This window comes from Thermobia domestica, chromosome 18 (assembly GCF_964235325.1).
Source record: "Thermobia domestica chromosome 18, izTheDome1.hap1.1, whole genome shotgun sequence".
NCBI classification, from domain to species: Eukaryota; Metazoa; Arthropoda; class Insecta; order Zygentoma; family Lepismatidae; genus Thermobia; species Thermobia domestica.
The window spans coordinates 142,026,937-142,050,881 of NC_137471.1; the positions used below are offsets into that span (position 1 = coordinate 142,026,937).

Sequence of the window (23,945 nt, forward strand, 5' to 3'; positions counted from 1 at the left end):
TTTCATTTTTGGGGGGTTATTAGGATTTGGACCCTAGATGGTTTTTATCATATTACTTTAATTTTTAATTACCAGTGTCTTGAGATAATTGACCATTCAAGTGTCCATAACGTACAAATCCTTTGTTAGTTCATCATAGGTAAAAATAAACGTATTTATATGCAACCCGCATGACCGTGTCACTCGGCGGGTTAACATAAATGACAGGCGATATAATGTTAACATTTACTGCAATCTACTATGGTTTTTATCATATCACTTGAAAGCGAAAAAGTAAAAATTATCTAAGTAACAACGTTTATTGCGTTCCGGGGTGACCGCAGCGAAGCGGGGCGGGTTAACATAAATGACAGGCGATATAATGTTAACATTTACTGCAATCTTCTATGGTTTTTATCATATCACTTGAAAGCGAAAAAGTAAAAATTATCTAAGTAACAAAGTTTATTGCGTTCCGGGGTGACCGCAGCGAAGCGGGGTGAACGCTGCTAGTATATGATATTGATGATTTATTTATTTATTTATTTACCTTCAACAGAGAAAAAATCTCCATTTACAGAAGGCTCTTACAATCTATTACATACATTAAAGGAACAATTACTAGATTAGTAAGTGATAAAAATTAAAAAAGAAAAAAGATAGCATTAAAAAGAAAAATGGAAATAAAAATACAAAAAAAAACACACAAAAACACAAAAATGGCAAGAAACATTCTTCTCAGATACACAAAATTAGATAATAGATATAGCTATAAACAACAGTTATGGTTTATGCTTCTGAATATTTCCAGGTACACATATTGAAGTACATACCCTACAAGTATATAGGTTTTATATGAATACATACACATATAAGTACACGCACATATACTTGAAAGCAATAGGACATCAATACATATATAAAGTACATAATTACACCTATATTATTTTATCCTGAACTATTATTCAGTAAAAATTTATTTTTGATTAATTTTATAAACACTTGCTGGTTAAGATTAAGGTCAAATTCTTCTACACTTTGTGCTATATTATTATACAGCTTACACATTCTGACCAATGGTGAATTTTTGTATGTATTTGTTTTGGATGTTTTATACCACAACAGATTTCTTGTTCTTAACGTTCTGTCACTGATATTAAATTTAATGTATTGTAAAAATTCACTATTATCAAATATGCCATTTACTATTTTATGATGTTTCTGTATGAATGATGTACACTTTCCTTAATACTATAGTTGTGTGAATGTGTTACCGACTGGTGATAACGAACCTACCGGGCCCAGGTGGGCAAGCCATCAACACTCACTGACCCATCCATCAAACCAATCATCCCCGGAAAATCGAACTCAAATTTGACCCAAAATGTGAAGATTTCCAAGCTTCCTTCATTCTCATTCGCAGCCCATCTGCAGCTCACCAGCCGCATCCCATCGCGAGATTAGTTGCGCACCATCAAGCTACCGATACAAGACCTCGACCCAAGTTCAAAACTGACAATGTGTGCTTCGGAGATCTTAATGTTGGTATTTACTAACCTAGACAAAAGAAAGAAAAAATCTCGAACTGGCTTTTGAATAGCGCAACGGAATTGAATTTTGCATACTGAATGCCTAAACTGAATTTAGTTAGTTCTAACGAAGTGAATTTTTGTCAGGTCTGATATTTCAACCCCGGTCACACTAAATGAAATCAATTTCGTTGGTTTTAAAACGATAATTTTTTTATTTTTATACACTGTTTACGTACTGCTTTCGAAATTTCGTATACTACAGCTCATGCAAATAGACGTGAACAGTAAGCTGCGCGAGAAAGGAACGTAGGAGGAGCGAACAGCATAGTGGTGTGGGTCACGTTCGAAGGGAAAGACCAAGTAGCGAGAGCAATAAGATTGTTTCAAGAAGGAAGGCTGCAGTGGTACCAGCTCTGTTAAGGCAGAATTTGTCAAAAAATTGTGCACTGAAATAACAGACGACAAAGTACGAACGACATAAAAAAAATACTTGAAATGTTTACTTGTATAGGAAGACGGAAGAGAAAAAAATCGAAATTTATGGAGTGGGTTAATTTAGAGTGGACTTTTTTAAGGATTGGCCTTTGCTTTTCTGTTACATAAAAATCATTTACTGTCGGACGCACAACAGATTCATTGAAGTCATCTAGTTCCGCCTTCCTTGATCTTCTGGGCCTTTCTTTATGCGGTGTTGTGAATGACGCAGATGCACCCGACTCGATACTTGCCAGTTCATCTTTTATCCGACGTACTGAACTTAGGGACACGCCAGTTGCTGTGGAAACTCTCTCTAAAACAGAACTTAATAGCAAGAGCTCCCCGCTCAACTTCCGTTTTCATGAACTTATACACGTTCGCAACAACCTCCCGCGTTTGGCTGTGCAATACTTTACCCTTGAGTTTACTTTTTACTGGTGCCATCACTGTACGGTTGGCAACACCTGCCAAAACCGATCTACACGCGACACCGCACGATACGTACTGTTTCAATGCTTATAACCGACTGACCAACACACCCCTTTCTTTCTTATCCCTCCGTGATAGACTCTTCCAATTCTACTGCGCATATTGTTTACACTGTTCACGTCTAAATGCATGAGCTGTACATACTAACAATACACAACTGGGTTTAATTTACTACTTAATACTAAATAATGAGCTTTGCACTTGGAAAGAAAAGATTTTGTTTCGGCTCGTACATTTTATTTGTACTAAATTTCTGTATAACAAGAAAATAAATAAACAAAAGAAAAATGTTGCATTGTTTGGTAATTGGGAATGAAATATTAACACATCTGAATGAGAAGGTTGACGTATTGAATTGAATAACATTCTACTTTCTTCCCATCTCGTGTGTATTACTTTACACGCACTCAATTTCTATTGAACGTTACGCAACTCTGCGTGTTATATGACATCTACAAATTTTTCACAATGAAGACAGATTAATCACACAATAAATACCCTATAATACATATATGCATATACATCACATTTCGCTTCTTTGTGCTATATACTATTGAATTTTTGTACTATTCTCGGTCGGACTAATGTTGTGCTCTCCAAATGGAGCCAACATAGAGGATTTATACACATTAGGTTAACTCTTTACACAAGCTTAGGATTGTCCACATTTTTCCTTTCCACAACAACTCATAACGACACGGGGAAACATATGCACACAAGACAATATTCAATAAATTATACTTAACCTAAAATCCCTAAACCTAACTTAACCTAACACATATTAAAATCACTTACATGAACATATATTTGGTTTAGTATCTAGCCTGCACAGCTTTGCTAAGGACGTATTTAAAAGAATCCAGAAGTTTATAATTTTCTAATTAAATAGCCAAAAGCTATAAAATATGTTCTCTGAAATCTAAACTTTTGTTTTCTCACGATGGGAATTCAGAATACAAAACGAATATTTCACCATTGACAAATATCTCCCATTACCAATATCCGTATTTTGCACCCTTGTCATTAATGTGAGCCGAAAAATTCATGTAAACATTAGTCTCATCAGATCCAATCTGAAATAAATCTGAGCCTAGAAAAACAGTGAATAGATTTTCATTCTAATAGCGAGCAGTACGTGAAATTTAGAGGTTTATACATCTAAAAATATAGTTTGGGGGAAAATGTATGTGCCCGGTAGGTACACACATTTCATGGTCGGTTATGGCAATCGTCAAAACACTGAAAACTTGAGGAAAGAAACCTCCCCCCCCATTGAGCGAGCAATGCTAGTCACATCATGAATGTATATACGAAATAACTCAGGGAAAACGACGCAGAGTTTAGAACATTATGTTAATCATCACAACACTAATAAAGAAACACATCTTCAATTCAGAACGATAAAATTTAGCAGGTTAAGTTCTTCCGAAATAGAAATTTGGATGCACAAATTAGCCACTTACTTGGTGAATTCCATGGCATAAAACTATACCTTAAGTGTTATTGATTGTCCAGTTGTAGACTTTACCAATTTTTCTTCATCCACCTGCCTGTCGACAAGTTCCCTGGATGTCTCAAAACAATCAAAACTAGGACCGATACGGTTCCATACTTTCTTCACGAAAAGGTAACGTGCTAATCTGATGACGAAAGCAGTTTGCTCTCTCCAAACTGCACTGTGAGCAAGTGAAACTATTTCCTATTGCGCCGCAGTCCTCAGGAGTTCATACTCCTAAAATGGTCCACTGACAGTTAATTAAACTGAAATAAATTGTATTTACTTTCTGTAGATAACACGCACTGCACGTCTGCTGATGGCGGCTCCAATTGGATTCTTTACAATGACGTAATGATAGGATGATCTAAGATCAAAAGGACCGAAACTCTTCACGACAGCAGAGATTGGAGATGCTCCAATCACAGAAAATTTAGATTAAACATAGAGATGCATCATGAAGCTATTATGGCTGACTTTACAAATGTGAAATTTTAAAGAAGATTTATGAAATAAAAATTTTGATTTCTTTTGACGATCCCCTAAGCCAAAAATATCAATGAAAATACACAGAAAAGGATTCAAAACGACCGGATATGACATTATTTTCTAAAATAACACTAGATTTTGGCTAAATATATGAATATTATACAATATAGATATATATAACGATATATTTTCATCTAAATACACTTAAAATCATTATTTCAATAGAGTTTACGCAAAATTTGCGATCTACATGAAAATTGAGCAAACAACTAATTGTATTTCCAAAAGTGCAATAAATATAAAATTTCTACATATATATACGGATTTTTGACGTTTCAGATATTTGACGTTTGAATTATCGACGTCCTACTGTATAATTTTACAAACAATATGCAACTTAAAAAGTATACATGCTATAAAATATGTAACTCAAAAAGGTACTGCAAAATGATATGCTTGTATGTCAAAAATGATTATACAGCGTTATTCAAAATGATGTGAATGATAAGGAAACGTTCTATAAGTGATAATACTCTATCAACAATGAAATCTCTATAGATTTACTTTCAATATGATCCTCAAGTTCTGTTTGAAACGAGCGTAGTAGTTTAAAATTTATCCGCTAGATTAGTTCCAAGATGGCTGCCTGTGGTGCAGGGAGAGCATTTTGCGTTTTATAGTTTCACATTTGTCGGTCTGTTGTTGGTGTTCAACGCGAGTTTCGCAAAAAAAAAAAAAAAAAAAAAAAATCACAAAGATCCACCATCAAAGAACTCCATACGTAAGTAGTATGACAAATTCAACAGAGGGGGATGCATTTGTAAAGAAAAATCGCGCGGTAGGCCGTCCACTTCTGAGGCAGATGTCGAAAGAGTTCGAACCAGTTTTCCACGGAGCCCACAAAAGTCAACAAGGAGAGTAAGCAAAGAGCTTCAAATGCCTCAAACAACTGTTTGGCGTGTAGTGCGTAAATATTTAAAGATGTATCCGTATCAAATGCACTTGTTACAACACTTAACACCTAACGAACAGACGTGTCGCAAGACTTTTTGTGAGTCATTTCAATAGTTGTGCAGTGTTGATGATTTTTGGGCAAATTTCGTTTCAGGGATGAGACTACGTTCCATGTCTCAGGAAGAATGAATAAACAAAATGTTCGCATTTGGGGAACTGAGAAGCCTCCCCAAATCTGTGAAATTGTGTGAGATTCACCGAAGACGAATATGTTTTGTGCAATTTCATCTTCAAAAGTTTATGGTCCGTACTTCTTTGACGAAGGAAGTGTGACTAGACTAGTGATGGGTAAATTCCCGGAAAGATATTTTTCGGGAATATTCCCTGGGAAGATTCCCGGAAAGATTCCCAAAATGGGAATTTATCCGGGAATTTATGTTCAATCAGAAAGGTAATTGCATTCTATTACTATATTATGATTTCAAAGTTGAATTAATTTTTATATCACAGCATATTGTTTCTGTTGTCCACAGAGGATTCTTTAAAATCTATATATTCTAAACGGTACTATTTTTTTTATTAACACTTTATTATATTTAGAGAGTACGCATAAATGTAGCTATTTATTTACAATATAATCTATCAATTAAATATGTGTGAAAAAAATATTTAGTAAATTATATAGTAACAGTTTAAATTTATATGTAAGTGGATTTGCTCAACTTGAGTCTATTACTAATATTATAAACACATGAAATTTATAAATGTTATAAACCAATTAGATTTGGTAAATGCTAGAAGATACATGTCTCACCAATTTATCAACATTTGTGCATACATATTTGATCACAAAATTTGCAAGATACTTTATATTTTAGCACGTAACATTGCCATACACAACCTTTCATTCAACCTATTTCTCGAAATAACATACGATAATTCACATGTAAAAGAAGTCCGAGTACTTCTTCAGAAATTCGAGTCAGAGAGAGGAGACAGACCGACCTCTATTACTAATGGTGCTTCAGGGTTTATTCATAGTACTTCATCTCTGTTTCTACATAATTCTAAATTAATATACAAAATGGTTGCTTTTCATCATTTGTAATTTAATTCTTTGCTAATTTTGGCTGTTCTGTTGGGGGCCTGCTTTTGCACCTACTTTTTTTTTTTTTTTTTGCGATATTCTATTCCGATGCAGTTGTGTTATGGTTTCATACGTTAAATTACGTTACCAACATTAAATTCAGAGAACGTTACAGAGCGAGCGTTAGCGAATGAAGGTGGGTTAGAGCCTCGCATGGTACGTTGTTTTCTATCTTCGTTAGCAATAATTCACTTTCTTTTTCACATAATTCACTTCCACTTGCCTTTCCGTTTTGTATAAATCTCCTACTGCCCTAAAAAAATGTGTTCGATACTTTCTTGACTACTTGAACATCACTCATTTCTTCCGTAAATCATCCTATGTTTTGCTAGTTTTGGCCCCCTAATTCTAAACAATTACCTTACTTATTAGTGCAAATGAAAATGGAACTTAAAAATCATATTATTAGTTATATAAAGTACCGTCAAATAATTTTAAATATTTTAACCTCCAAATTCTTTAAAGGATAGAAGTAAATCATAATATATTGAAATAAAGTAAATAGCCATATGGTTCTTATAATTTGGAAGATAATGTAAAGAAATGGAAATAAAACCCGGGAATATTCCCATTTTTTAAATTCCTTCCCACCGAGAATATCCACACTGCCCATCACTAGGTAAAAATGCGCGATCACCAGACTTAACCCTCTGCGATTTTTTTCGGTGGAAACATCTAAAAGACATTGTCTACAAACCCCCTCTACCCCAAGATGTGAATCAGCTGAAAGAGCGCATCTTTGCTGCAGTACAAACTGTTGATGCAAACATGTTGAAGCGGGTCTGGGCGGAATTGGAATACCTAATGCATGTATGCAGGGTAACAAAGGGGGCCCACATAGAGCATTTGTGATGTACTATTTTCATTTTTTATCACAAAAACTTGGAGAGTTTTAGCATTTAACTGTAAAATTTGAAGCTATTTGGATCAAAAATTAAAAACAAAAACTTATAAGGAGTTGTAATCTTTCACATCATTTCAAATCACGCTGTACAGTATGACCAACATATTACTTTTTCTGAGGGGTCCCGTGGCCAATGCCTCCCCCCGAGGCCCTGCCTAGCCTTGTTACGCCACTGCATTTGATCCAGCTTTTCTAAAGTAAAACTCGCCCTATTTTCCATTCAGTCTTTTCTTCAAGTATAACAAATGGAAAGAACATAGTGTCATTGTTGGTGTGAAAATTCCTGCCTCTATTTTGATCGCATATAGTAACGAATGACATGCCATTTTCGTAGAACATGGAACATTTGATCCAACTTTTGTAAAATAAGCTCTGTTCTATTTTCCATTTAATCTTTCCTTCAAATAAAACAAATGAAAAGTCCTTTGAGTGATTTTAGTGCGGAAGTTTCTGTCCTCCGTAGCTATATTGGTTTCCGCGTTCTTTAAGAGATCGGTCAGTTCTTGAATTAGAAAAGTACGTATGGTGTAAGCTAGAAATACAATGAAAGTAGATAATTATAACGGGGTACTTCCCAGGGGTGGATCGAGAAATTTTCTGAAGGGGGTACAGGTCCGAAAAATAAACTGAAGACATTTTTCATATTTGGTTCGCTAAATAAAAATGAGGACTTAAGTGTTGCGTAAGAGTAATACGTATAAATCTTTATATCGCCGAATTCAGTTTTAGGGTAGAGATACGCACAATTTTTTATATTTCTAAATAAACAGGGTAAATTTGGATAATTACAATTTGTTTAAAATCGCCTTAAAATACTAAATCATCTTAATTGTAAATATTAAATCGTTGAGATTAATGATTTCTACTGCACACACTTGATCAAAAAATACTTTAATGATACAGAAGAAAATTTTCTTAACACAGTTTCCAGAATTTCCAGAATAAAACTCACCGTCTTGATGGCTTTCAACTGTTCCTTCATACAAACTTTACACCACTTTAGAATTCACTCTTGTAAGATTAACTTCCGTGTACGCACTGATGTAACTTATTGCAAGAACGGTAGCACATATTATTAAAATAACTTATTGTATACGAAGTTTAAGACAACAATAAAGAGCTCTTAAAGTTTGAGTAAACTCACAGTTTTTGACAACATACATTTCGTCAACCTATCTATCACACCTGAAAATTTCCAGCAGCTCTCCATAGAGATCTTCCGTTTCTTAAGATCTACAGTTTTGTCACTGACTTAAATGAAAACTTTTTTTTTTTGTTCTGCTTTCAGACAGATCCCCAGAGCCTTATTTCATCTTTAAATTTTTGTCATATATTCTTCATAATATATTTTCTGTCCAGCAAAATTTGAGTTTAACATTTGTTCGGGAGGATCGTGTGGATTGTAGGCGTTTGTGATTATGTTATAACACGTTTCGTCTTCAGGGGTTATTGGGTTTCCGTGACTAACTGTGAGTGGTACAATCTTTATTTTGTCGATTACTTGGTGATCTTTGATCTCACTAGCTCTCAGTTCAGAATGCCTTTTTTTCGGCAGCTACTTCACTTCCAAACTGACTTGAAATTTATTGTGCCAGTGACGTACTAACGGGGGAAGGGGGCAAACGGGACTTGTGCACCGAGCGCCGGATTGGGAGGTCCAAAACTGGGCATTTTTTTCACTATAACGCAAGGAAACGACTTTTTAGCAAACTTAAGATCTTAAAAAAATTACCTCAGAAACTTAACAAGACAATTTGCCAACCTTAGGATCATATCCATAGAGCATAAGTTAGCTTAAGAGCTATCTTTTGAGGACATTGTAAAAAGCTTTGGAGCTAAACGAGCATAGAAACTTAAATTTTAGTTTGAGCTTTTTGTGTTTTCATTTAACTTACATCGATTTAAGAATTTGTAAAACGACTAAGTATAATACTCGAAACAACAGCTTGAATGTTTCTCATAATTAAATATCCTATTCTAAAGCAACAGACTGTTGATTCATTCTACACATATGCACATCCGAATATAATTCCAAAAGCACTGTGATTTGTAGTAATTATGATAAAGCTATAGGAATATGTCAAGCATGCTACTCTCAGATTATTTGGCAATCAAATACTAATTAGTTTGGTGTTTTATCTTGTAGAAAAATTAAATTATGTATTGCAATTTTGAAATCAAGCTTTACGACTCAAATAAATGGAATAGGAGAACCACTGTGTGATGTGAATATCAGGTATAGTCGCAGAGAGTTTTAGTTTGGTTAATCAGGGACGGGTCGCTAAGGCGAGTTCTTGCCCCGGGCGACAATTAGCCTAGTTGCGTCGCTGATTGTTGTTTGTGTAGCCATGGAAACTTAATCTTGCATCAGCATTGTTAGAAATCTAAACGAGTCCAGAGTTGGACTTCATTTCTTTGCTGAGGTGTTCACATCCGTGGATAACACCTACTGACATAAATTTAATCTTATTTCTCGTACCTAACAGATCATGCATCTTAATTTCCTTTCAGATCTTAAGGAATATTAATTCTAAATTTATGAATATCAGTAATGTACCTCGGCTATAATCGTTTTTCTTTGGTCCTATAAGAAAAGCTTGCAAAGTTGTGCAACTTAAAGATGGAACGTGATATCAGCATTGCGAGATACTCCAAAAAGAATATAACTAGGACTAGCTCGCGAGAGTAATACACCGGAAGTAAATACACGGTTCTAATTGGTTGGCGTTATAACTTTTTTGCTGTCGGTCCTCGTGGCCTAGCGTGCTAACGCTACGGTCTAATAACGGCAATCGCTTTTGGCGTGGGTTCAAACCCGGCCCAGGGGAAGTTTTTAGTTTTTAATTTTCATAACACTTTTTACATTAAAATAACATGAAAATAATACTGAAAAAAAGTGATTTACTTACTTTTGGGCAGTTAAGTAGTAGTACTTGTAGTAGTAGTACTAGTAGTAGCACCACTAGTAGTATTAGTAGTACTATTAATAGGAGTAGGAGTAGAAACGGGTTTGAAGCCTCGCAGGACTCGTTTTGTTCCACCTTGACCCCTATGATATAAATTTTGTGACCAACTTAAAGCAGCTGGCTAGGCTAGCGCGCGAAAAAACTTACTTCCGGGAGTATTACTCTCCCGAACGAGTCGTATAAAACAGGTTTTATGCTTATATCGATCGTCGTTGCGCTTATATATGAAATCGATCGTTGACCTTCCTATTTAAGGATAATTGTAAGGTTTGTTAAGGCTGCTTGAATTGTTCACAACTGTAATATTTTTCTATAATATTTCGATTGTTGATATTATCGGATGTTAGATTATGTAAGGTAGGTGATCTAAAATATTATGTAAATTTATTACTGTTAAAAGTATACATCTTATGGATTGAAATAGAGGAGGAAATGAATATTGGAGTGTAGTATGTATACTAACCCACTTAGATTTTGTTATGAATGATTACTGTGTTTCTGGGTATTATTTATTGCTTTAGTTGGGTGGTATCATCAGTTTTTTTTAGTTTGAATGTAGAATGAATGCCTAGTTAGAAACAACACCTGTCCAATATTCTAATTTTACTTTTTAATATCCAAGATCAGTCCGTTTTATTTCTTAGAAAACGTAGTGTTGTTTTTGAGTAAACAGAAGGAGTAGGTGAGGATATAACGTGTTAAACATATGTCACGGAATTTTTGTTATCTGTTATAATTATTCAGTCTGTATTTGGTATATACCACTCAATTATTTGCTAGGTCATATTTTGTATTAAGCGGTCCGAGACCCACGGTTTGAGATCTTTGTTGTGTATAAGAATTGTTTACGTAATATAGACTGTTATTGCCATCTACAGACTATTTCGGGTAACAATTTCAAACTCTAAAGTTTGTCATTGTATCTGGAAATGTATTCGGGAAAGGATTTCCTACGATGGTATTGTTTCTTTTTTATACTGTTAATGGGAATTAAACCGACGTTGATATTGATTGATTCACCAAAGACAAATTGCGAGGTGTAATGAAGTTCTTCTTCCTGCAACAGAAGTCGCCCAAAGAAATCCATGGTTCCATGCTAGACACATTGGGTGTACAGTGCCCTTCATACTCCACTGTGAAGAAATGGTGTGCGAACTTCAAGCGTGGTGAATTTTCAACAGAAGATGTTGACAGGTGTGGCAGGCCAGTGTCAGTGTCAACTTCGGAAAAAGTGGATCAGATTCATGATTTGATTTTGCGCAACAGACGGATTTCGTTTCAGGAGATAGCTGACATAGTGCACATATCTAAAGAACGTGTTGGGTCAATAATCCATGATCAGTTGGACATGCGCAAGCTTTCTGCGAAATGGATTCCGAAATGTTTGAACGCGGATCAGAAACGCGAACGTGTGAGATCATCACAGGTGATTTTACGGCATTTTGCGAACTCCAAGGAGGATTATTTTGAATCGGCTTTGTAATCCAGGATGAAACGTGGTTACATTACTTTGATCCGGAGACCAAACAGCAGTCATGCGAGTGGCGCCACTCAGGATCTCCAAGGTCCAAAAAATTTCAAGTACAAAAGTCCGCAGTGAATGTGCTTGCCTCAATATTCTGGGATAAGGATGGTGTTTTGCTCTCAGACTACCTTCCAAAGGGCCAAGCCATAACTGCAGAGTATTTCTGCAGTCTAAGGTAAAGGACGCTATTAAAGAAAAGCGCCGGGGAAAGTTGACACGATGTGTCTTCTTCTTGCAGGACAATGCTCCCGTCCACAAGGCTGGCAGAACATTGGATTTTCTGAGAGACCTAGGATTTCAGTGCATTGACCACCCCCTTACTCGCCCGATCTTGCCCCTTCTGATTATTATCTGTTTCCAAAACTCAAAACAGCACTGAAAGGACAGAAATTTCACAGTGATGAAGAGGTGATAACAGCTGCGGAACAGTTTTTAGCAGACATTGAGAATTTTTTTGGAGGGGTTGGAGAAGTTGCAGCATCGAAGTGCCAAGTGTGTTGACCTTCGAGGAGACTATGTTGAATAGCCTCACACTTTCATGCCAACAGCTTAAGTCCCGAGAACTGATCAGCCCACCCTCATATATATATATATTATATATATAAGTGTGGTCTTTTGCTATAATTGGTACGTGTGAGCCGCATTTCGACTTTACAATATTCAGTAGAGTTCTTGTGCGCAACAGCTAATAAAGCAGCGTTAATGTAAGTATAGATTTATTATTGATTTTTCAATAGTCACCTTTTTGTAATTATATTTGATATCTTTTAAACGCGTCCTTGAGAAGTCTTGTTCATAGCTATTTACGGCTTCAAATTTTGCGAAGTCCTATTGCTATACGAGTGTATATATATATGCTGCAGTCAGTGATTAAAATTTTCCGATTCATAAAACCATACTCCACTTATTCCTACATCGTTGTTTAGTCGAGATGTGAGGTGGAAAATTTTCCGTTCTTAAAGATCAGTGATTAAGTAACAATTCGTCAGTATTCATAAAATTGATTGAATTCATATATAGAAACGTTAAAAAGTGAAAGATAGCTTAAAGAATCTGAAAATTTTCGTGGCTCAGACAGTTTTCAGTACGATGTAGGGACCATGGAACAGTTTTTCATGAATCGAAAAATTGTCTGTCTTGTACAACGAAAATTTTCCGATTCATAAAAACATACTCCACTTATTCCTATATCGTTGATAAGTTGAGATCTGAGGTGGAAAATTTTCTTCTATATTTTTCCGGAAAATTTTCCGTTCTTAACATATATCAGTGATTAAGTAACAATTCGTCAATATTCATAAAATTGAGTTCATGTATAGAAATGTTAAAAAGTGAAAGATCGTTTAAAGAATCTGAAAATTTTCATGGCTCAGACAATTTTCAGTACGATGTAAAAACTAGTGGAACAATTTTTCATGAATCGAAAAATTTTCTGTCATGTACAGTGATGAAAATTTTCCAATTTATAAAAATATACTCCACTTATTCCTACATCGTTGTTTAGTTGAGATGTGAGGTGGAAAATTTTCTTCTATATTTTTCCGGAAAATTTTCCGTTCTTAACAAATATCAATGATCAAGTAACAATTCGTCGATATTCATAAAATTGATTGAATTCATATATAGAAATGTTAAAAAGTGAAAGATCGTTTAAAGAATCTGAAAATTTTCATCGCTTAGACAATTTTCAGTACGATGTAGAAACAAGTGGAACAATTTTTCATGAATCGAATGAATAAGTGGAGCATGTTTTTACGAATCGGAAAATATTCATTACTTTTAATAAATTGAAATTTTAAAAAATAGAATGGGATATTTATACTCTACGAACTCGAGGTATGTTCCCTGCACTTTGCATACACACACATACACACACATACATACAGAGAGAGAGAGAGTAGTTGAGTTGATTTTCAGTTTAACGTCCCTTTCAACAGCGAGACTATATAAAACGGTACCAGCTGATTAACGTGGAATCCGAACTACATGAGCTCCCGGTGGGAATCGAAGCCAGGATTCTGAAACGTGTATTTTTTGGATAGCGCACATATTAGTTCCTAATTTACGTCTTGACCCGACTACGATAGGTCCCATGGTTTTAGAACTATGGACCTTTACAGATCATTTTGTCATGTTTTCGGCATCCTATAACTCCGAAAGGAAGTATTTGTGCATCCAGGCTGGTCTATACTTTTTATCTTGGTGACAGGAATCACTTTCCAAACGTTTTAGGTGTTGTTTCAAAACACCCTGTACAAATAATTACTTATATTAATTACCAAAAAAAGTCTATAATGGTTTTGTTTTTGGTTCCTTCTAAATTGTTATTTTACTATTGGTTTGTTGGATATGTATTTGGTAGTTGAAATTCACATCTTACAGTTATGTAATTATAAATGGTAATATTATATATAAAATGCAATGTTACTGGATCGTTAGCAAAAAACCCTTTGAAGGTGCCTTCTAGTGGGGAAGTTTCAATGAGATCGGACTTACAGCCTTCTAATAAAGTAACGAAACATGGTAGACATGTCGGTCCCATGGGACCAACGCAGTCCGTTTAGCGAACCACCTTTAGTTCAATGGGGCGTACATGGCACTTAACATGTTAACATTATTAAAGATAGAAATGATCTGTTATCACCACGAATATACTTCTCGGGAAGTTATTTATAGAGCTTTCTACCCCAATGTATTTTATGGGCCGGATTTGACCCCGGGACCCTAAATTTACATTACGAGACAATTATTGTTGAATTATGATGGCAATGTATTGGTTTCCTTTCTCGTTCTAAGCAGACGAAATCATTTTAATGCTCGTAAATATCTACAAGAATGAGAACAAAAGGTCTGCTCTAATATGCAATAAGTCAAACTATATTTTATGTTAAGTTCACCAAAAGGACAAAGACGCTACATTAATTAATAAAAGGGACAAAATGTGCCTGCTACATTAATTAATAAAAGTGACAAAATAGTGCCACCAGATGTTAAACATTCAAATATTTCGTTGTGAAAAATACAAAATTCCATTGAGAGACTAGTGACAATAGAATACTTTTTCTTGGTTTATTTCGCACTTCGTAATCATGTAAATACTAGTTGTGGTGATTCTTTACAAATGCAAAGTACCAAAGCTTTAGGCATGACTTAAGTATTCTGAGAGTATTATAAAGCCTTGTATGTACCGAAAGATCCGTTAACCGATTAGTTGCTCGAAAATTCTTAATCTGTTAAGGATATTTTTCGAACAACTCATTTACAAATATATGGTGAGTTTTACATGATATGACATAGATACAAGGTGTTGATAAGAAGGAATAGTTCCACTTACCTCATCTCTGTACTACTTATGCTAATTGGTGATTACTTACCTTGTTCTCCCTTGGATCAACAGCGTTGGGATATTTCCCTTTGAAATACAGTACGAAAATTTGGGGTCTTAATTTCGCTTGGATAAACATATCACTTCACCATCCACCTAAGGAATATTTGAGGAGTGGTTGGGAACGTAGTGTTGAGCAAAGCTGCTGGAAATTCTGACGATGATTTGGGACATGGAGTGAAGGCGAACGGAGATACCTAGCTCTACTAGGTTCTTCCCTCATTTTGAGAAACTGGAACATTTTCATTTAAATCTAACCTTCATCTTTGATCCATACCCTATACCGCAACTGAAGTTTTAGAGGAAAGTCAAAATTAAGCGACATTGTTTAGTCGTCGCCTTATTTGAAATATTCCGTTGAGCACTTCTCATTTCTTATAGAATCATATTTCTATTGCTGTTTAACACGATATCTAATAGTGAAATGACGCTAATTTATTTATTTATTTATTTATTTATTTGATTTACTTATGACTTGTTTTACATGGCGAAGTTAAGGCACTGTAGCCTTCTCCGAGCACTTAACCACGGGCATACATTAAAAAAAAAAACGAATGCATAGTAAATATTAACGATTACCAAAAAAATTTTTTTGAACCACATAAAAAATAATATGCTACTTAAGTAGAAAAAAATTAAATACTTAAAAAATGAAAATAATATACAAGAGAGGAAACAAAAGAAGACATCTATGTACGAACACAATCTGAACTAAAAATAACACAGAAAAACATAAACATTGTATATAGCGGTACTTGAAGTATGAATATATATATAAGTCGTACAAATTAATAGGGTCTGTGTTGATACATGGGTAATTAATAATCTGGTAAGACGAAAATGCCTCATGTGCTACTCGCATCTTTATCTTTGCTTAAGAGAAGGGAATTTACAGATATTTTTGAAACTTCGCAACGATTGAAACTTTGAGTATTAATTGAGGTATACTGCTCCAGAGGCGGGTAGTACTTACTGTGAAGGATTTGGAGTATAAATCAGAATTATGTCTGGGCATACAGAGTAAGAAATTATATCGTGATCTTCTGCTTCTATTATGAAAGTCCGATAAATATAAAAATCTATGAGCTAGGTACGAATGTTTTGACGTAATAAGTATTTTATACAAGAGGGTAAGGTTGTGTAAATTTCTTCTTCCTATTAACGTTAGCCATGGCAGTCTTTTATAAATTGGTATAAGATCTTCACTGTAAGTTAAATTGAAAATAAATCTAATGTAAGCATTTCGCATGCTTTGCAAGCGCATTGATTGATTCTCAAGATGATCAGAATAGGCTTAGTCGCAATAGTCAGGATATGGAAACACAAGTACTTTGACAAGTTTTATCTTCAGAGATATTGGTAAGAAACTTCTTAGCCGAATTAATTATGCAAGGCACGAAATGCCCTCTTACGTATTCCATTTATTTGATCTAACCAGGAAATATTTTCATATAGTATGACTCTTAAATTTTTAAGGTTGTACGTAATTAAGGCGTAAACTAATAGATGTCATCACTGATGAAGTAATTTCCGATATAATCACAGTTTAGAAACTGTCTTTATAGCTGAAATGTAGCTATTCCAAAGTCGGACAAGAACCTTAGTATATCTATATTTAACACTATTTATGCATATTTACAGTAATATATTGTGAAAATTTAACTATATTTTGTGAATTACATATTTATTATTTTCTTTATTTCACATATTTACTTTAACTACTTTAATATACTAATAGCTATTAGCACACTGAAATGAAGTTACTATCCTTCGAAGATTGGGCCAAATGGTATTTTGTTCGTATTTCACTCTAGCATAGCATCTCTAACTGAAAGGCAACTATTCGATCGCAGTCTCTGAGATGGAGAGGAAACACTGAGTACATGGAAACAATAAATTCACAAATCGTTTATCAGACGTAGGATGAACATGCCATGAGTTGGACATATGTGCTGGTAATCAATTCCTTAAACAAGAAATGGTAGGGGTATAACATTTTAAGAGATTATGGTATAATTCGTGCTGTTCCTCAACACCTCAAAATCTCTTGTCGTCGCGAATTCTGTCAAGGAATTTGAAGTTTAAAATATACAGAACGATAATTATGCCTGTTGTTCTGTATGGCTGCGAAGCATGGTCACTTACTCTGAGGGAAGAACATAGACTGAAAGTATTTGAGAACAAGATCCTGAGACGAATATTCGGACCCAAGAGGAACGGGAATGGGGAATGGCGGAAACTTCATAACGAGGAACTACATAATTTATATGGTTTACCCAACATTGTTAGGGTCGTCAAGTCTAGGAGGCTTAGGTGGGCGGGTTATGTAGCTAGAATGGAAGAAAATAGAAACGCTTTCAAAGTCTTGACTGGAAGACCAATCGGAAAACGACCATTAGGAAGACCTAGGCGCAGATGGGAGGACAATATTAAGATGGATCTCGCAGAGATTGGAATACAAAGTAGAAACTTATTCCAATTGGCAAAGGATAGAAGTCAGTGGAGAGCTTTTGTGAATGCGGCATTGAACCTCCGGGTTCCATAGGCCATAGAGTTAGTTAGTTTAGTTAGTTCCTCAACACCTGCAATATGTTTCTTATCTGAAATTGAAGAAATCATTGCGATATGGCAATATCCCTAAGTATATAATTCAAACAACCAAAAGTCGTTTAGCAGCAAGTAACTAATATTCATGCTGTGCGGGGTATAGTATTTGTCACACTACAATCAAATACATATCTTATGAAAATTGTGACAGAGGAGATTATTTAAAACTACATTTGAGAGTAAACATTTTGTCAAATTGCATTTAAAAATGAGGGAACCTGACATGAACTTGTAGGCACATAAGTCTTGAAAAAGTTTTGTGAGTACATGCTTTGCCACTTTCAATACATAATACATTTTTGCAACTACGTGCTATGATGTGAGTTTTAAAACGTTATTTCTGTTATCCAATTGTCACTTGGAATAAAATAATGTAGCATTTTACTTGTGTGAGTAGCACGTGTTTCTTCATATCATGTTTGAAAGAAAACCGATAAGAACACAGTTGAGCTGACGATAAGAATACCCTCAGTACAGCATGAATTGTTCCAAAATTTCTTTCAACCGAGACAGTTTGCAACACTGTATTCAAGTGTATAATCTACCACTTTGAGTAAACATGTGGTAAGTTACGCGTAGACACAAAATCACTGCCACCTGAATCATCGGTCTTTCACCTTTGATAATGTTTTTCTTTTTTTTTTTTAAAAAAAATACGCTTTTAAACACATTATCACAAACAGGGCAAGAGTGCAGTTTTTCAGTTGTTTCACAACAGAAATGGATTTTAAACTTTTGTTTTCAGAATGAACGGTATGCCACATTAAGTGTTGGTATGTTGTCCTTCAATTGGTGTGTATAAACATATGCTTTCTGAAAATTTCTTTCTCAGAAAACACTTTGCCACTCTGAACGGAGGAATGTGATAATTTTTCGAATTTTGTTCGAAAAAAGGTTTTGTGAAGTGAAAACTAGTCTTTTTTCACCAATGTATCTAAACAAATATATTATTTTAAAAAAGGTTTTGAAACCAAGCCTTTGTCACACTGGAAGAATACACCTGTAACCTGAGTAAGAATGTTTCAAATGACCCTTGAAGGTAGACGCTTAAACTAATCACAGTTGTGTGCTTTTAACATACTTGAAAGAACACAAGCTTCTTCAAATTCCAGGACGCAATAACGCTTTATCACATAGACTGCAAAAATGCCTTCTTTTGCTGCTCTGAGTCAAGGTGTAGAGTTTTCAAATGTTCATACACATGAAACGCATGTACTTGGTCTTTACCTGTGTGTAACTAGGGTAAACTATATAGAGAGAGGCACCTTAACGACCTTTTCTTTTAGTAATTCCAATACAGTCCAATTAGTTTTATATATTTCAAGATTGTATTTTCACCATTAAATTCCACAGTGCTTCTACTACAAAATTGTGTATGTTTATCTCCGCTACAACTCAATTACAAATTTTTAGAGAATACCAAGTGTCACAATGTGTGACTATATAGTGATGAGAACTGAGAATTCTAACTTGCACATTGGACATTTTTATTTCCAGTCACGGGTACCTCAAAGTAACTCGGAAACTTTAACCAAAAAGCTGTTTTAAGTAAATATAATGTTTTAGCAAACTAGTTATGTTTTACATGTTTTTGGTGTAAATAATCCTTATTTTAAGGGTGTCGGTTGAAATCAGCAACTGTTCAATAAAATGGATTTTGACCCACTTGAGCTGTCGCTATGTTTCATAATTTGCAGACACTGATACAATAATATATGCTGCTGTCATTACCGTACATTCAGAGTGTTCACCTTCGGCGTTGGTAGCCTTCAAGGGTAAAAAACACTTCTTATAAAACTGCATACACTGCAAGTTGTACACGGTAACTAAGGTGCCAAAGATTCTTCGCATTGATTGCACAAAACTGATGATAGTTGAAATTTAGAATAGAATGTTGTTGACCTATTTGTTGTTCTAGGTCTGCCACGCTGTACAAATTGATGATCTTCCTTCATCTGAAGATCTTGATCATTTTCAAATATCTGTCGTTTTGCTGTTCCACTTGTCGATGCCTCTCCATGTTTATTCTCGCAATTTACATTCCGGATGCTTCCTTGTGGTGTCTGCATCCTTGATTTTCTTCCTAGCTTCCACCGCAGCTTTCTTTTCGAGTCTCTTCTATTTCTCTCTTCTTTCTAGTTTTCTGCTATCACATTTTTTTCACGCTTTTCTTTATAAAGAAGTTCATTTCTCGGTAGAAATTACAAATGGGATTCTCTTACTTTTACGTGCTCTTTCGGCTTGGGTTTTGAGGCCAAACCAAATTATCTTGAAGTAGTGGAATATGAGATTGTCTAAGCTTACTTTTCTCTCTCCAATCCTTATCGAACTCTGTTCACTTTCCACAACAAGACTAAGCTCTCTTTTCGAATTTCCTTTACTAAACTTTTATTTTCCGCTTTCCGTAGTGTCTTCCACTACGGGTATTTCATTTGCAGCTTCCTCATTATCTTGAGACAATGTTTGAGTTGTTTGTGTGTCCCTGACCATTGGAGAAGTTGGCGCCAATTTTTCATAAATACGATGTAAAATATGAAAATCTCCAGTGTGTTTCATGGTCTGTCAAGCTGTTAAATTTGTTAAGTTGCTTACATGTCCTAATTTCCACCAAATTAGAAAACACTTCGAAGTTTAAAATGTTATCTACACTACACTGTTCAAAACTGATGTTCGATCTTCCTGAAGGAAGTCTACTTTGTCTTTTACTATGGCACTTACTGAAATCAATAGATTTAGGATTTTCCAAGTGTAAAAACCACATGTTTGAAAGCCATTTACCAGACATTCTGAGTTTAAGCAATTTTTGTGTCGTGCAATAACGGAACAAACACCGTTTTAGTAACAACTGAGGACGGGTGTTTTCGACGCCAATGCGTAACAGTTTTAATTGGCCGGAAAAACTAACATTAGCGGGTTGCAAGATTCTGATTGTATCTGGATACAGGGGAATTAACACAGTCTGTAGCTCTGAATAAAATTCATTTAATTGTAAAGTAAGGTGTATTTTCCATCCATCCAAAAAGAGAATTACTGGATATTTGACTTCACTTTAGACTAAATATGGATGGAAAATATTAGCAATGTACTAATAAAAATTTTCTGATCTCATCCACCCGGAATCAATACACACAACAGCCCAACCATCGTGAACATACTCCACTGTTTCACTAGGCAATCTGTTATAATTATAAAGAAGCATTGGTGGACATGTAACACCATTTGATCCAAAAGTGAACAAAACTGTAAGAGCTTCTTTTTCGTTACCCATAAACCTCCTGGTAACCTTTGGAGCAATAACCCTCTGACTTGTTTGAGCAATGTTAAATCTTGTTTCGTCTGCATTATGTACTCTTGGAGCATCTTCCAGAACTTGAAACAAATTCTGATTTTAAATATATTTCACTTTCTTAAAACCATTTCCGAATATGACATTCACTCATGTTAGCTCGCCCTTGGCTAATGTTTTCGGAGGTTCTACGAGATAATACTGGTTGTCTGGGTAGAAATGACATATATCACTTTGATCCTGGTAAATGGTTCTTGAACGGATTAGGTCTTTCATGTAGACTAAAATACGACTAAGCACTAACTTGAAGATCTTCCTTACGCCGAGGAAGATCTTTGTTGCTTGAAGTTATTAACCTCTCAACAATGATTCTCTTCAGCTTTCGTTAAAACAGGACTGGGCCAAATGTAGTGTTCTCGGGATCTTTGAGTTGGCGTTGCAATGTTGACCTAGGTACACTATATTTTTGAGGAGCAGTTGTAATTTTTTCTCCTTTACGAACTGCACTAACAATGTCCTGAAGCCGTTGCTTGGTATATATGAGATTGCCCATGTTCGACATCATAGTTTACTCTGAAAAATATATCTTAAACACGCTCAGTTACGCGAAATTTGTCAGTCTCCCTAAAACAAAAAAGATCTTCAAAAGAAAGCACTATTATATTCCTTAAAGGGGGCCAAATTACATACCTCTTTAAGATAAAACGGATTTCTAAGTTAGTTATGATATATTTATTTGAACAAAGAAACAAACAGGCCTAGCTGATTCGAACGACCGACTCGTAGGCATCATCTTTTCTTCGCATGTTTTGATTCACGACTTTAATCGCTGGAATATCTCATATCGAAATTCAATTTGTTTTGTTTTGGATTTTTCTCTGAATTTTGTTAGGCGAGTTCCCAAAATATAAGCTCCGACTACTCTATTCAATTTCAATGCCTTTTGCCGTTACGGCCTAAGCCATGGTTGCCTAAAAACTGTGAATTCAATTCCACTGAACAGGTATGCCTAGTTGAAATGAAAAACCCTTTTGAATATGATCATAAAAGTATGAAGGTGTGTAGTTTATCCTACCTAGCCTCAGCATAAATTGTGCTTTAATTTCACAATTGTTGTTTGTACTAACATTTAGGATATTTCGATCTATTTTGTTTAGTCAGTTTGGAAAATAGTTTGCTACAAGTGGCGCTAAAGTTCAATACGCGTATCACGCTTATAGCAGTGGGCATATGAGAGTCTACAATGATAGACACTGTACCCACTACTGTTAAAACAATTAAAAACGAAGGAAAATTATCACCAATAATGTAGAATAGGACTCGCAAGTTCTGGACGAAGGATGTTTGAAACGATTTTGTTTTGAATGCAAAGTAATCCGTACCTCAGGCCCATCACTATAAAAAAAGAAATATCTAACTCAATAACGGACACTTCTTCGCTTTAAAATGGGTTTGTGCACAACAAATAGTTATCTCTAATAACGGCTTAATAGATGAATGTGCCGTGAGTTAAAATAAAAAGGTGCGAAGAATTATACAGAAAAAAATTAGACCTTAAGAAATGCACTTCTTGTCATTAATTTAAGAATTCGAAGAAAATTAAGCCAATTTTTATGACACATCTTAACTTAAACTGGGCGTTAGCGCCAAGAAGGCTCAGCACACTGATAACCATATGGTCCAGCTCATTGAATATTTATCAAGAAAATTTTAACTTTTTGAGTGAACCTCTTATAAAAGCGCTCTCAAAAATTTTTCTCTCAGCAAACAGACGAATATACATATGTGTGTGTCCGTCGCGTCTGCGACGGAGATCTCGGTGATCCTCTCGTCTCCCCAAATAAGGTGCTAAAATTCAGCTCAGGAAGCAAACGTCGTCTCTAGAAATTCCTGCCTATGGGTTGTTATAGATATTTTTAACTTTGACATCACCAGACTGCAGCAAAAGCTTATCCACTGCGTAGCAACGCAAGGAGACGGAGAGAAAAGTTAAGTTAATCTGACTGGTGTAGTCAAGAGGACCACAACGTACGACTACTTAGTCACAAATAATGTTTTGTTTTAACTAGTGCAAAATGAAGAAAAATGTAAATAGTACGATCATGAACCAACGCAAATTATTTGGTGTGACGATGATAATGAAAATGTGGTCTTAAGAAGATAATCTGAAATCTTAAAACATTCGCATACGATTGTTTATTTTACGATCGTCTTAACAACGATGAGAAGCGGCAGAGCAATGAAATACATTCTATTCATCGCAAACAAGATGAAAGGAAAGCAACCCGCAACCTTCAGGACATCCCCCCTGGAATCACCAAAAATGATTTTCCCTCAGCGCCAAAGTGAGTGAACAGGGACAGGGAAATTGTGGAAACCAACAATGTAACAAAACACAACCGGTCATTCGCGACAACCGCGTTTTCCGTGCTTACAACAATAATTAATAAGCCAAGTGTTAAAATCCTATTATCATATTTAATCACTCAAATCAAAGTGCCTAAATGTAACGTAATATGTGTTCATGAAGTTTTAGTGTTGTTAATTAAAGTGAAATCTTGAGTATCCTTTACCAAAATAATCATCATGATCTAAATTTATGTTTTTTAGGTTTAAGAAATAATCTAATTTATTTTCCTTTTCAGCTCACGCAACCAAAGTCTATGCAACGTAATAATTTTCATATTATTAAATCGTATCGGCACTAATA

The 23,945-nt window shown here is 35.1% G+C and overlaps 1 protein-coding gene across 3 annotated transcripts in view; it reads right to left on the bottom strand.

Moving 5' to 3' along the window:
• LOC145674963 (NADH dehydrogenase [ubiquinone] 1 alpha subcomplex subunit 7-like) overlaps nucleotides 1–23,945 on the bottom strand; it is a 146,085-nt gene that overhangs the window by 59,253 nt on the left and 62,887 nt on the right. The gene's annotated exons all lie outside the window — the stretch shown is intronic.